This window comes from Oryx dammah, unplaced genomic scaffold (assembly GCF_014754425.2).
Source record: "Oryx dammah isolate SB20612 unplaced genomic scaffold, SCBI_Odam_1.1 HiC_scaffold_11210, whole genome shotgun sequence".
Classification (NCBI taxonomy): domain Eukaryota; kingdom Metazoa; phylum Chordata; class Mammalia; order Artiodactyla; family Bovidae; genus Oryx; species Oryx dammah.
Window position 1 is genome coordinate 898,061 of NW_024080603.1, and position 12,138 is coordinate 910,198.

The 12,138-nt window shown below is 42.0% G+C and overlaps 1 long non-coding RNA gene across 1 annotated transcript; it reads right to left on the bottom strand.

The window, feature by feature from the left end:
- Positions 1–3,805: 3,805 nt before the first annotated feature.
- On the bottom strand, positions 3,806–5,464 carry LOC120860943. Its single transcript, XR_005720465.1, has 3 exons — positions 5,083–5,464; positions 4,841–4,843; positions 3,806–3,884 (listed from the first exon to the last, which is right to left on the bottom strand). It is a non-coding gene; the product is annotated as an uncharacterized LOC120860943 (long non-coding RNA).
- Positions 5,465–12,138: the final 6,674 nt, after the last annotated feature.

A 12,138-nucleotide genomic window follows, 5' to 3' on the forward strand; every position in this document is an offset into this window, starting at 1 on the left:
AAATGGAAAAACAGGGGGTATAGCGATTGTATTTAAATGCATATAGACTATATATTTTTAGTTTGAAATATAACTTTTTAGTTAAAAATACTATGTAGTATGATCCCATTTCTATATATGTTTACATATGTATAGAAAATAGCCTGGATAGATAAACAGCATCATTTAAATGGGTGTTCTATATGGTTGAGATGGAGAAGGCAATGGCACCCATCTCCAGTACTCTTGCCTGGAAATTCCCATGGACGGAGGAGCCTGGTAGGCTGCAGTCCATGGGGTTGCTAAGAATCAGTCACGACTGAGTGACTTCACTTTCACTTTTCACTTTCATGCATTGGAGAAGGAAGTGGCAACCCACTCCAGTGTTCTTGCCTGGAGAATCCCAGGGACAGAGGAGGCCAGTGGGCTGCCGTCTCTGGGGTCGCACAGAGTCGGACACGACTGAAGTGACTTAGCATAGCATATGGTTGAGAGATAATGGATAATTTTCCTTTTTATTTCCACTTGAGTATATGTCCTAGGTTTTTAAATTAGCTGATATTAGTTAATAAAACTTTCAAGAGAGAAATGAGAAGAACAAGTAGCTAGTAGTATAGGAATCTGAAAACTAACATTTAATTCACTTATCATTACTAACTCAAAAAGCACTTAGCAAGTATTGATTATCCTTCTACTATATGCACAAATCATTGCTATGTCCTGAGGGAAATTTAAATGTGTACAACTGCTTCTCCACCATTGAAGACAATTTTAGTAGTGGCGGACACAGAAGCAACTAAAATTAACTTAGAGGCAGAATGGAAGATACAGGAAAAGAACAGACAAGGTGCTGTGCGAAGAGAGGAGAGAGGAGTGAGCGCTGACAAGACGCTGACAGCCGCGACACAGCACCAGAACGAGAGGCTTCCAGGTTCACCTGTTAGGAGATGCTTCGGAGCTGGGCTTCAGCACCGCTTGCAAGCCAGGCTAAGGATCTCCAATAACAGAGCTAAGTCCTGTCTTCTACGAAAATCTACCACTTTATGCTCCAACTTAATAGTTTTAGATGTAAATTTATCACTCAAGCAAGAGCTCTTGCATTGCAGATGTCTGGTATGATGCATTCACCAGGAAATATATGGATGCATTTTCATCTGATGGATGAAATATATTTCTCATCACTTGAACCAATGTGCCCAACTTTTCACAAACAGAGGGACAATGGCTAGTAAACAAGCTGCATAGATGCAGAGAAGACTAATTCAGGGACGAGACAGGGTGGAGGGAAGATAAATGTTTTCATTCTGGGGACTCCATCTGGGATGAAGTGCTTAGGTGCCCAATAGACTGCGAGAAAGGGGCAGGGACAATAAAAGGCCAGAGACTGCTGGGGAGACGTGGATCTACCAAACCATAGCCAGACATTGCATTGGTGAACTAGTTGTTACTAGGTGACATGCACCCTGCCTTCTTTCCCCGGCTTATCCCAGTTTCGTATGGAGATAAACCTTTTCTACTCAATTGGACACTCTGCTACCAACTTTCCTCTGTCCTGGAGCTCAACTGTATGGTTAAAAAGAAGATGCAAATGGAATAGATAATTACCAAAATCATCAGAGTCCAAAGCATTGTGATAATATTCTCTTACAAATAAACAGCTATAGGGATTAGCAGACGAGTATGTCAGAATAGCCACAGTGCTATAGAAATATCCAGTAATGACAACCTTGTCTCACTCCGTGCTTGCTTCGTTGCTCATCCTGCTCTCCTCGGTTAAGAGGTGCAATAACCCTCTTTTCCGTTTGCCAGTGCTAAATGCATACGAATTTTGTGGCAAAACCTCAGGACTGGCATCATTTTCTGATACATGTAATCCTGAGTAGGATGGCAACTGTATTAATGGCAATTTATTAAAGGTTGAATTTTCCTGCTCAAAGGAATGATGCTAAATAGAATGAAGGTGTGAACAAAAGAGCAGCTAAGAGTTGTGAACGCTGCACACCTAGGGTTTATTCCATGGTGTCGACTCTTTTTCAGTCACTAACAATAAACCTGTCCATTCAACTTAGCAAGCAAGCTGATCTCTTTCCCAAGCTGGTGAGAAAGTGCTATATTGCTTATTCACCTGTAGTTAATATAACTCTTAAAAGTAGAGCTAGCTCATCCATTTCTATTACAGCTTAACTTACCTAAGCTGTAAGATATGCACAGACATGCCTTCCTTTAGATAGGGTATTTTCTAAAGCAAAGTTATTTGACAATTGGATTGTTTCCTCACTGAACTGCATTATAATATTATCAATGAGTTTAACGACTATTTTTCAATTGAAAACAACTTGGTTTTTAAATTTTTAATTTGAATTTTTTCTAACAACTATTTGTTAAGGGCTGATGTGTGTATATGGAGTTTTCTCATTACTGGGAAGGACACAGAACATGTAAAGTATAGTCCCTGTCCTTCAATAGCCTAAAATACAATCATGGAAGGCATAGAGAATTCAAACAATTAATAGACAAGTTAATAAAGTGATGATTAAGACAGACAGTAGTTTAAAAAGAAGAGATTTGGGTGATCTGAAAGAAATAGGTCTCCAACTGGAGCTATTTAAATAAATGAAATGGACCAGGTAGGGCATTTTAGGCAGTGAGCTAGTCTGGGAAAATACTACTACAGTGTCACTACTGAACCTGGCTTATATTGAGATGGTAGGACTGTTTAACAAATAGAAATATCTTGTAATGTAACTACTATATACAGAATGGATAAACAACAAGATTCTTCTGTATAGGACAGAAAACAATTAATATGTTCAATATCCTATGATAAACCATAATGGAAAAGAATACGAAAAAGAATGTGTGTGTGTATGCATATATATACACATGTATAATTGAATCACTTTACGGTACAACAGAAATTAACACAACATTGCAAAAGAATTATACGTCAATTTAAAAAACAGAAATATCTTGCAATGTATGTACTGACTGACCTCATAGATTAGTTTTCAATTTCTGTTTTAACAAATTACTACAAAGTTATTGGCTTCACACAATACTAATCATATGGTCTCACTTATATGCAGAATCTTTAGAAACAAAGACCGAGCTCTTAAATGCAGAGATCAGGCTGGTTGCCAGAGGTGGCAGTCGGAGGATGGGGAGATGATGGTGGGTGAAACGGGTGAAGGAGGTCAAAGGGTACAAACTTCCAGTTATAAAATAAGTCACAGGAATGTATTGTACATCATGGCAACTATAGTTATTAATACTGTACTACACATTTGAGAGTTGCTAAGAGGAATCTCAAAAGTTCTCTGCACAAGAAAAAACATTCTGTAACGATGTATGGGTGTCGTCCAGACTTACTGTGGTGATCATTTCATGTGTCTTGTTTGACTGCATGCACGCTCAGCCGCGTCTGACTCTGCGACCCCAGGGACCGTAGCCCACCAGGCTCCTCTGAACAGGGGATTGTCCAGGCAAGAACACTGGCGTGGGTGGCCATTTCCTTCTCCAGGGGATTTCCCGACCCAGGGAGTGAACTTGCGTCTCCCGCACATCTTACATGGGCAGGCAGATTCTTTACTTCTGTGCCACCTGGAAAGCCTGATTATTTCATAGTCTATACAAATGTTGAATCATTATGTTGTACACCTGAAATGAATATAATGTTGCATGTCAATTACACCTCAGTTTGAAAAACATACAATTGTACTGTCTTACAGTTCTGTAGAAGTCCAGCGCAAGTCTTACTAAAATCAAGGGGTCGACAGGCTAGTTCCTTTCCAGAGTTCACCCCTGCAGTCTGTCTCCTCGACATTTTCAGCTTCATTCCTTGGCTTGTAGCCCCCTTACTCCATCTTCAAAGCCTGTAAGATTGAAAGATTGCATCTCTCTGACCACTTCAGTCCAGTCGCTCAGTTGTGTCTGACTCTTTGCCACCCCATGAATCGCAGCACGCCAGGCCTCCCTGTCCATCACCATCTCCCGGAGTTCACTCAGACTCACGTCCATCGAGTCCGTGATGCCATCCAGCCATCTCATCCTCAGTCGTCCCCTTCTCCTCCTGCCCCCAATCCCTCCCAGCATCAGAGTCTTTTCCAATGAGTCAACTCTTCGCATCAGGTGGCCAAAGTACTGGAGTTTCAGCTTCAGCATCCTTCCTTCCAAAGAAATCCCAGGGCTGATCTCCTTCAGAATGGACTGGTTGGATCTCCTTGCAGTCCAAGGGACTCTCAAGAGTCTTCTCCAACACCACAGTTCAAAAGCATCAATTCTTTGGCACTCAGCCTTCTTCACAGTCCAACTCTCACATCCATACATGACCACTGGAAAAACCATAGCCTTGACTAGATGGACCTTAGTCGGCAAAGTAATGTCTCTGCTTTTGAATATGCTATCTAGGTTGGTCATAACTTTTCTTCCAAGGAGTAAGCATCTTTTAATTTCATGGCTGCAGTCACCATCTGCAGTGATTTTGGAGCCCCCAAAAATAAAGTCTGACACTGTTTCCACTGTTTCCCCATCTATTTCCCATGAAGTGATGGGACCAGATGCCATGATCTTCGTTTTCTGAATGTTGAGCTTTAAGCCAACTTTTTCACTCTCCACTTTCACGTTCATCAAGAGCATTTTAGCTCCTCTTCACTTTCTACCATAAGGGTGGTGTCATCTGCATATCTGCGGTTATTGATATTTCTCCCGGCAGTCTTGATTCCAGCTTGTGTTTCTTCCAGTCCAGCATTTCTCATGATGTACTCTGCATAGAAGTTAAATAAGCAGGGTAACAATATACAGCCTTGACGTACTCCTTTTCCTATTTGGAACCAGTCTGTTGTTTCATGTCCAGTTCTGTTACTTCCTGACCTGCATACAGATTTCTCAAGAGGCAGGTCAGGTGGTCTGGTATTCCCATCTCTTTCAGAATTTTCCACAGTTGACTGTGATCCACACAGTCAAAGGCTTTGGCATAGTCAATAAAGCAGAAATAGATGTTTTTCTGGAACTCTCTTGCTTTTTCCATGATCCAGCGGATGTTGGCAATTTGATCTCTGGTTCCTTTTCCCTCTCTAAAACCAGCTTGAACATCAGGGAGTTCACGGTTCATATTTATGTCTTCCTCACTGTACAGCCAGGAAAGCATCTCTGTTTTTAAGAACTTGTTAACTACATTGGGCCCACCAGGACAACCCGGGATATTCTCCCATCTCAAAGTCCTTAACCTTAATCACATCTGCAAAGTCTCTCTTGTCGCATAAAGCACCAGTTCTTTTTCTCTAATCACTTTCTTTCCACTCCCATAGTTTTAGTCTAGGACTTCTTATCCTTGGACTTGGGTTTGCAGCATAACATGCTAACTGGTCTCCTTACAGGAGTTTCTCCTTCACTTTAATCCATCCCATGCTTCAATTTCATACAGATCCTCTTAACACACCGTTAAAAAGAAAAATTCAACTGAGTACATTTTAAAGATCTTATGGGTTTTATTCAATAATCCATGAATTGGGCAGCATCCAATTGAACAGCTAGAAAGGAGCTCCCAGGAGCTGTAGAAAATGAAAGACTTTGACGGGCAGGGGCAGGAATAAGGAAGTTATACTAGGCAAAAAATAAGTTTGGTTGTTGCAAGGATAGTATCTTAGGGGATGGTAGAGGTCTATCAAGCTGATGGCCTAACTACTGTCGATTGGACAATTCCAGATTGACTGGATAACATTTCATTTCTGGGAGAGCAGAACCTGTAATTTTTGCACCTATTAATATATATACTGAATACATGTAAAACATTTCTGAAAGGATGCCCAAGAAACTGTCAATGGATGGAAAGGAAACCTTAACTATTTACATTTTATGCTTTTCAATTATTGAGCTCTAACCATATCAATGCATTCTTTTAAAATTAAAAAAAAAACTAGCATAATAACTTTGATTTAAAAGGACTGGATGGGAGAGGATATTAGGGGAGAATGGATACATGTTTAGGTATGGCTGAGTCCCATCACCGTTCACCAAACTATCACAACATTGCTAGTCAGCTGTACTCTAATACAAAATAAAATGGTTTTAAAAAATGAGAAAAAGTCACTGATGAACCAGTTAAAGCACTTATTTTGTATAATCTCTATTTTCAAGTACAATGTATTGAAAACAACTAACAATAAATGGTACCAATGATAAAAATTCAAAAATAAAAGAAAACATATTTTTGAAGAAAATTTTAGATTTGCGGGGAAAAATATCACCACTATTTTTCTCCATCCAAACACAACTACTATTCAGAGTGAGTAAAATGTTATTTAAAAAAAAAAATCACACCACCAGTCTTCAGAAAAATCTTGGGAAAGTGAAGATGGCTAGACACCCCCACATTGTCCTCTAAAGTGTTCCAAGTGCTGGACAAACAGGTCCCATTGTGAGGCAGCAGGGAGATGAATACTTCTGGGTAATCAACAGGAAAGAGACCATGTCACCCATTAAGTGCCTGTCCTGCGAGGTGCTGGCTGAGACAAAGCAGAAGCAAAGAGTAAATCAATCCCTAACCCATGGAATTTACACACTGCTTATGTTTGAAATTAAGCAAAGTTAATGATCGTGGGATGAATGCTATATTTATAACCTAGCTAACATTTAGAAATTACAGTCATAATGAATTAGCAGTTGTTTTCTCCTGGAAAAACCAATGGAGAAAAAGTACTGTAAGATCTTAACTAACATTTATTAAATCACAGGATCTTACTCTGGAGTCAGATAACTAGGATTTAAACTCCAATTATTCTATCCTCCAGATGCATGGAGAAGTCTGGATGAGTTATTTGACTTTTCGTAGGCCTCAGTTTTCTCATTTGCAAAATGGAGAGATATGAAGTACCTACTGCCTAAGGTGGTTGCAGGGATAGAAGATGAATGAATGAAGTGTATTGGATGGGGTCCTTCAGGGATCCTGTTAATCTGGCTCTCCCCAGGAATACCCCGGACCATGCCTGCCATGGGAAGGCCTCATTCAGCAGCAAATGAATTAGACAACTGATACAACCTAAAACTATTTTGAAAAATGTTTCAAGAAAGAGCAGATAATTACAAAAGTCTGGAAACAACCCAACTGTTAACTGTTATGGCTAAACAAAGTATAGAATACCCATAAATATGGATGCTCTGCAACTGAAGAAATAATGGGGAAGTTTCCTAATCTTATATGAAAGGACCCCTATGATGTATTATTAAAATATAAAATGGAGAAAAACAAAAACATATACGTACTTGTATTGCCACTGAAAAATTCTACAATGATCTACTAGAAACTAATAAGAATGGTTATCCATGAAGATGGAGAATATGAATTCAGTCAAAAGGGTAGTGGGAGGGACTTTTTTTTTTACTGTATCTGTTTTTATATTACTTTTAAAATGTCGAACCATGGGAATGGATTCCATATTCAAAAAATAAATGAAAAATTTAAAGGAAAACAAGGAGCCATGTTACTGTTGTTTATGCCAGTCAGGGCTATGGTGCAATGTTGGAGGGAGGTTTTTGTTTCTGTTGTTTTTTTTTGAGATGTTATTTTCTTAAGAGTTCACTCAAGGTCAGAATTCAAATGGTAAAAAAAGAGTATATCATGACAAATGTCCTCCCCACCGTAGCTACAGAGTTCCCCTTCAATCAGCCAACCAATGTTTAAAAGGTTCTTGAACACAACGGGAGTTTTTGGATATATAGAATTTTAAAACGTATTTATTGATATGATTTCAAGCAGGATTATGCAACTGTGGTTTTAGCAAGTCAGGACTCTTATGAAAAGCTAACTCTTTCATTACACCATCTTTTCTTATTTTGCAAATGAGATGCTGTTGTGAGCTCCTGACAACTGCTGCTGCTGCTGCTGCTAAGTCACTTCAGTCTTGCCCGACTCTGTGCGACCCCATAGACGGCAGCCCACCAGGCTTCCCCGTCCCTGGGATTCTCCAGGCAAGAACACTGGAGTGGGTTGCCATTTCCTTCTCCAATGCATGGAAGTGAAAAGTGAAATTGAAGTCGCTCAGTCATGTCTGACTCTTAGCGACCCCATGGACTGCACCCTACCAGCCTCCTCCATCCATGGGACTTTCCAGGCAAGAGTACTGGAGCCTGACAACTGCAGGCAACACAAATGCAATGACGTTGGTAACAGGTGGCAAAGAGTGCCCCTCACGGATGTCAGTGGAGTAAAGGAAATACTCAGAAATAGTAAATGCTCAGCCCACCTGGCCTTGCTTGGTTCACAGTCTTCAGGGGAGGGGCTGTGGCAAGGGGGCCATGAAGACCAGAAATTGTTGCCGAGTGCATCTTTGGACTACAACACAATTCCTGACCTCCGGGGCCACCAAGCCCAACTCCAGCCTCTTTCCACCCCAATCTAAAAGGGTTTCCAATGCAAAGGATCTGCACAGAGAAAATAGGTTGTTTACATTCGTGCTTCCAAAGTGGGGTCCCTGGATCAGCAGCATCAACATCACCAGGGAACTTGGAAGTACAGATTCTCAGGCCCCTCCAGACCTCCCAAATCAGAAATCCTGGGAGTAGGAGTGTTTTCTAACAAGCCCTTCACCCTTCTGGTGCAGGCCACAGTTTGAGAACCACTGGTTTAACTCACCATTTTCTCTTGGACCTAGAGATGATCATACTAAGCGAATTAAGTCAGAAAGAAAAAGACAGATGTCATATGACGTCACTTATATGTAGGATCTAAAATAAGACACAAATGAACTTGTCTACAAAACAGGAACAGAATCACAGACATAGAGAACAGACTTAATGATTGCCAACAGAAAGGGAGATTGGGTTGGGAGTTTGGGACTAGCAGATGCAAGCTATTATGTCCAGAATGGATAAACAACATGTCCTGTCCTACAACACAGGGAACCATGTTCAGTATCTTATGGTAAACTATAATGGAAAAGAATATGAAAAGAATATATATATGTGAATAACTGAATCACTTAGCTGTACAGCAGAAATCAACACAATGTTGTAAGTCAACTCTACTTGAACAAACAAATATACAAAAAAAAAAAAAAAGAACTTTTTCTCCACTTTCCTGGAGTCAGGGTGCAAGGAGGTGGGAAACTCGTGAAAAATGCATACACCCAGTGCCACCTCAGACTCACTGAATCTAAATATTCCATGGAGAAGCCTTGGAATCTACTTCCAGGGACAACTGAGATCCTGACTTAAAGGGAGGGCTTTAAGCTGCTTTACCAGCTGCATGATGTTAGTAAAACAAATCCACCTTCCTCTCTGAATATATCAGATGTTTCTTTCTCTCAAGAGCAAACATCCAGGCTGACCCTACAGCTCAAACAAGATTCTTTCAAACTGTAATGAATACCAACCTCTTCTGGAACACATTTGGCATTTCTGACTCCCAGCTGCACAGTGGTCTACATCTCACAATTCTAATTCGACAGTAATCAGAATCAGGAAGTACAGATCCTGTATTTTGCTCATGCCCACTCCCATAAATAAACTCAGAGGCGAACTCAGTGTGTTCCTCACTGTCGTCACACAGAGAGGGGCTTAAGAAATGAGACCTGAGGCGAGGAGTTTACACAAAGGCGGGATTTAAGAACAAGGTGTTGCCTGTTGCCCTGGATAACAGCAGACAGCTCTGAGGAGAGAAGCCTGGCAAGAGTCTCAATTTCCTGCATTGAGTCATATCCTGCAGGTGGTTGAGTGGTTGCATCACTCTTCAGCTGATTTAAAAAGAAGAGAACTTTCTCATGCCCAGTCCTCCATCCCAAGCTCCTCACCCCCTGCTCTACGATGGGGCACAGGCACGGGGAAGTGTGGCTGGGTGCACGTTTTTGACATCTTAGAACTGGGTAAAGTGTTAGTCACTCAGTCGTGTCCAACTCTGTGACCCCATGGACTGTAGCCTGCCAGACTCCTCTGTCCATTGGATTTCCTAGGCAAGAATACTGGAGTTCTTCTCCAATATTCTTCTCCAGGGGTTCTTCCTAACTCAGGGATCAAACCTGGGTCTCGTGCAATGCAGGCAGATTCTTTACCATCTGAGCCGTGGGGGAAGCTCTAGAACTGGGTAAGCACCATTCATTGGAGCTCTTTCCCTGGCAAAGCCCTAAGGGCTGGTGCTTCCGTAGGAAAGCAGCGGGGAGAGGATGATGAAGCCCCCAGGGAGTCAAACTCATCCAAGAGGTGGGTGCAGTGAGTGGGCTCAGCCACAAGCTCAGAGGTAGACCTCCCCAGTGGCCCAGTGGGTAAAGAGTGTGCCCGCAATGCAGGAGGAGACGCAGGAGATCCAGGTTTGATCCCTGGGTCGGGAAGATGCCTTGGAGGAGGCAATGGCAACCCACTCCAGTGTTCTTGCCTGGAGAATCCCATGGACAGAGAAGCCTGGCGGGCTACAGTCCATGGGGTCGCAAAGAATCTTACACGATTGAATACAAGCAATGCTCAACCAGGGCCAACCCAATCCAAATGGTTAGAAAATAGCATATTCAGAAAAATGGAGACAGTAATCATTTACAGAATAATTTTATCCCTCCTATCCATTCTATAACAATCAAAGTCCGCAGTAGTTTTGCCCCAAGGTCAACTACGCTTAAGAAATCAGACCACAGCTTGCTGGTCTGGAGTATGTGACAAGAGAGTGTCCAAGGACAAGACTATAGTCCTTGACAAACATAGGCACTTACGAGCATTGCTGTAGCAGGAGAAGGATCCACAGTTGTTAAACAGCCAATGTTTCTGAACAGCAATTGTCACCAGTGTTTTTGTTTTTGTTTTTGTTTTCATTGCACTGCTGACCACCACTCTGCAGCTGAAAGTCTGGAGGCCTATTTTCCTCTGCACATTCTAGTACAGTCAGCTCCATTTAAGAACAGAAAGCGGGGGAAAGATGTACTGTGGAAGGCAGGACAGGGCGAAAATGTAATGGCTCTGAGGATCCCTGGTGGGGAGGAGGCAGCTGATGTATGATCACTTCAGGAGGAGGAAAACCAAGAGGAATCTCAGCCTCCATCTGGTGCAGTGAGCTGGTGTTTCGGACTTCAGATATCTTAGACTATTGTTGTGTGTTTTTTAATTTGTTATTTCTGGGCCACTTTGTTGTAGGAGGAAGAAAGCTCCTGAGTTGAACATGGAGCCACACCATTGCGGAGGTTCACTTGTGAGATGCCTCAAGGCCTCAGCCCAGGCTCATTCCATCTCAGGTTTCTCCAGGGCTGTCAGATGGTATTGGTAATACTTTTGTTGCCTCATTCCATGAGGCTTCCCACATTTTACCCCCAAGAGGATTGAGAATATGAAAAAGCATCTGAACAAAAAGAACAAAGGGTGGCTCCTTCTAAAATGAACATAAACTCCTTGAGGACTAGGATTTTCGTTTTGTTTCTTACGCTGCCGTGGACCGAATGTTTGTGCCCCCCCAAATTCATATATGGAAATCCTACCCACTAAGGTGATAGGAGGTGGGGCCTTTGGGAGGTAAGTAGGTTGTAAGGGCAGACTTCCTCATAATCAGAATTAATGCCCCTAGAAAGGAGGCCTAGCTCACCCTTTCTGCCATGTGAGGTTATTCTGACAAATAAGGTCATCTGTGAACAAGGGAGGAGGAGCTCATCAGACACGGAATCTGCCAATATTACATCTTGGACTTCCAGCTTCCAGAACTGTGAGAAATAGACTTCTATTGTTTCTAAGCATATAAGCTTATGATATTTTTGTGCTAGGAGCCCAAATGAACTCAGACCCACACCATCCTCAGTGCCTAGAACAGTTCCTGACACACAGTCGGTGCTCTATAGGTATTTATTATGTAGAAAAGGGGGATACCCTGGTAAGGAGTAGAAGCCAGCACTCCTCAAGGTCATTGACAAAGGGCTACGATGGACTTTGTCCTACCATATTTACACTCATTTCATTTTTCCCACCAAGGAGGACCAACAAACATTCACATTGCTCACCTGTATGCTTGAGTCTCATGAGATTTCCTTGCACTATTTTCGATTGTGTCATGCTTTTGTCACTGGCTTCCCCGGTGGCTCAGAGGTTAAAGCGTCTGCCTGGAATGCGGGAGACCCGGGTCCGATCCCTGGGCTGGGAAGATCCCCTGGAGAAAGAAATGGCACCCCACTCCAGTACTCTTGCCTGGACAATCCCATG